Here is a 3,735-nt window from a genome sequence, read left to right on the forward strand (position 1 = left end):
AGTCGATAATTTAAGATCAATATGATCAACTTCAAAGACAGAAATCTAATTGGCACATAGAATGCTTGCGCTTTCTAAACAAAATGTAGCTACATAGAAGTCCTAGACAACATCTAATCAATTGAGGAAACACCTACAAAACTATTAACTACACAAAGAGCATGTCAAAGAAATAGAGTTTAAATCATCACACCGCATGGATCTAAATATCACTATTTCTTCACTACTATCTGCGCGCATCTATAATCCCTAGATCAGATGCGTGTTTCTTTCAAGAGTTAGCAATGTTTACATATGTGAGTATTTTTTGATTATAAAAATTTCTGAGCCACACACTGATAATATTTTTGCAACCGTCTAGTAAAATCAGAGAGGGTACATGATGGGTTTCATCTGACCTGTGCAAGCACCCGCAGACGGCTGTTAGTTGAGCCAGCGGAACCCGGTGAGCCATGGACATCGGGCTCTTCGTCAGCCATCACCATCTGAATAGAACACATGGATCCAAGAAATTCCTCAGAGGCGAGCACACATTTAGAGTTCAAAAGGAAAACAAAGCATGTAACCGTCCATTAGTGAGGACTGACCTGGTCGGTGGAGCTGAGTTGCGAAGGGAGAATCGAGACAGAGGGCTTGTCCAAAGGCGGCACTGCCGAGCTGTGAGAAAAAAAGAAAATGTCGAGGAGAGAGTGTAAATCCTTCTAGGTTTCACCTATGTATCTGATGGAAAAATGGCCGAAATGGCCTCGACCAACTGCCTTCTGAAAGCAAGGCCCAAGAAAATACGCTATTGATCAGCATCGGTGTTGCGCCACCATGACTTTTGGGCCGACCCATAAGGTTCTCTTCCATCTTTCTTCCTGTTTTTGCAGTTTTTTGCTTCAACTTAAATCCCATCATCACGGCGTTTTACCTGTACCCATAAATCAGCAATAAAATCTTAGCAACTGTTGCTAAAAAAATGCTTCTTTAACTAAACTTGGGATTTCAAAACTCATATCTTATTTCAAACAAATGTTCACAAAATACTATTAAACTACTGCTCAATTTGGATGAGTTGATCTGAACTAGGACATACCTGGTTATTAATATCTATAAGCCTGGGAAGATAGCTGGCCTGTGTATACTATTTATACGGGCCTCCTGCCTTTCATAATTAGAGTCGCACGGGCAAATCTTTCTCCCTACTATAGCATCATCTTTCTCCCTGTTAAGTTGTATATTTGTGTACCACTTGTAACATTAACTGGCATGTTGTAACGATCCTAGATTGTAGGATCTGAGGGCCTGCATGCCATATCTCTAGGGACTTTCTCTCCCTATGTATACTCTCAGATGTAAACAGAATCAATCAAGGGAAATCACTTTCCAACTTGGTATCAGAGCCAGGACCCTAGCCATGGCCGCGGACGACACCTCCTCCTCCTCCGCCGCCGCCACGAGCTCGGCTACGTCGCTGGGCACCCTCTGCTCCTCCTCCTCGGTGCCTGCCGCCGGCACCTCCCCGGCCACCGCACCGACCATCCCTCCCTTCGTCTTCGGCACGTCCCCCACTCTCTTCAGCGGCTCCTTCCCCGCCACGGCACCCTCTCAATTTGCCCCCCTCTTCACCACCGCCGGCACCTCCCTTGCGCCCTCGCCGGCCACAGCCGTTCCCCACCCCATTTTTCGTGATCACATCACGAACCAAATCAAGTTCCTTCTTAATCCTGCCGATCAAAATTATCATAAGTGGAAGACTTTCTTCCTGATGGTCCTGGTTCGCTACGGTGTCTCCTACCTCCTCAACCACCCTCCACCTCCCAATGCTCCGTCCAAATACCTTGAGCTCGACGCCCATGTCATTCTATGGATCTATGCCACTCTCTCGGACACCATGTGTGACCACGTTTTTGGTGCCACCACCACCTACGCCCTGTGGCACAAGATCAAAGATTTCTTCCTCGCCAATCGCGACGCCCGCTTCATGATCCTCAACCACCAATACCGCAATCTCAAGCAGGATGACCTCTCGGTGTCGGAGTACGCCCGCCGTCTCAAACTCTTCACCGACGCGCTCGCTGAGATCGACCATGCCGTTACCGAGGTGGATCTCACCATGCAGTTTCTTCACGGCCTCGACAAGCGGCTCGACACCATCCGCGTCGTCCTTGGCGACCAGGGCCTCCCCTTCGACACCGTCCTCTCCCGTGTTGTCCTTGTGGAGGAGTCGCAGGCACAGCGCGCGGCGGAGGAAGGCGCCTCCGCGTTCGCCATGGCGGGCGGCAGCTCCTCGGGCAGCGGTTCCTCGGCCGGCTCCTCTGGTGGTCACGGCCAGGGTGATTGCGCGGCCGACCGCTCCTATGATCGCGCCCCCGACGCTTCCCATCTGCCGCCCCACTCCTCCAGTCGCGGGCGCGGTGACCACTCTGGTGACGGTGGTGACCGCGGGCGCGGGCGCGGGCGCGGCCGTGGGCGTGGGCGTGGCGACCACTCCAGGCGCGGTCAGTAGGTGCCTTCGTTCTCTCCCTTCACGGGGTACTTTGCCCCGTACGGGATGGCTCTCCCAACGCCCCGCCCTGGCTGGATTCCGCCGAACGCCGCCGGTGTTCTTGGGCCCCGACCCGGCGCCCACGCCCAGGCGTACCCTGCATACACGCCCTCGCCTGTGCCGTCCACTCCCTACTATCAGCCCCCACAGCCCTCGTGGGACCACCTCGCCATGCTCAAAGCCGCCTTCAGCAACGGCGGCTACGCCACGCCCCCAGCTCCCGAGTGGTTTCTCTATAGTGCCACTTCCTTGCACGTGACAGGCACCCAAGGTACCCTGACCTCGTTGAGTTCTTCATTTTCACATTTACCTTCTAGCATTGTTATCGTTAATGGGCATCATCTTCCTGTCACTGCCACGGGCTCTACCACCCTCTCCCCTCATAATTTTCGCCTCACCGACATTCTTGTCTCCCCCAACGTAGTCACTAGCCTCATCTCTGTTCGTAAATTCACTAAAGATAATTCTTGCTCTATTGAATTTTACCCGTGTGGTTTTCTTGTGAAGGATCTTCGGACTCGACGAGTTCTCATGATCTCCGTTAGCCACGGCGATCTCTACCCCTTCATTGGCAATAAACCGGCGCCGGCGTCCGCTCTCCTTGCAGCCACCCCCTCGGATTTGTGGCATCGTCGCCTTGGGCATCCCGGCGTCCACACATTTTCTTCCCTGTCTAAACAGTTAGATTGTAATAAGGCTCCTCACACGCCATGTAGTGCTTGCCAACTTGGCCGGCAGCCTCATTTACCCTTTCCCTCTTCTTTTAGCAAAACTTATGCCCCTTTTGATTTAATACACTATGATTTATGGACATCACCTGTTGTTAGTTTCTCTGGTTTCCAATACTATCTTGTGCTGCTTGATGATTATACACATTACTCGTGGACCTTCCCCCTCCGCAACAAATCCGAAACTTCCACAGCCCTTCAATGCTTTTTTACGTTTATTTACACCCAATTCAATGTAATCATCAAAAGCATGCAGTGTGACAACGATGGTGAATTTATGAACTCATCTCTTCGTGCCTTTTTCTCCTCCAACGGTGTTGCTTATCGCTTCTCCTGCCCCCATACTTCACCCCAAAACGGCAAAGCGGAACGCATGATTCGCACCACTAATGATGTCTTGCGCACCCTTCTTCTTCAAGCCAACCTCACACCACCATTTTGGGTTGAAGCCCTTCACACCGCCACCTACCTTCTCAA

General features: G+C 51.4%; 1 long non-coding RNA gene across 1 annotated transcript in view; it reads right to left on the reverse strand.

The window, feature by feature from the left end:
- Positions 1-590: 590 nt before the first annotated feature.
- LOC123155929 (uncharacterized) overlaps positions 591-3,735 on the reverse strand; it is a 6,216-nt gene continuing 3,071 nt past the window's right edge. Inside the window, exons 5-6 of the long non-coding RNA XR_006477679.1 lie at positions 787-913; positions 591-657 (exon numbers count right to left, since the gene is read on the reverse strand). This is a non-coding gene — a long non-coding RNA (uncharacterized lncRNA). The remainder of the gene's footprint in view (positions 658-786; positions 914-3,735) is intronic.

This window comes from Triticum aestivum, chromosome 7B, assembly GCF_018294505.1.
Source record: "Triticum aestivum cultivar Chinese Spring chromosome 7B, IWGSC CS RefSeq v2.1, whole genome shotgun sequence".
NCBI lineage: Eukaryota > Viridiplantae > Streptophyta > Magnoliopsida > Poales > Poaceae > Triticum > Triticum aestivum.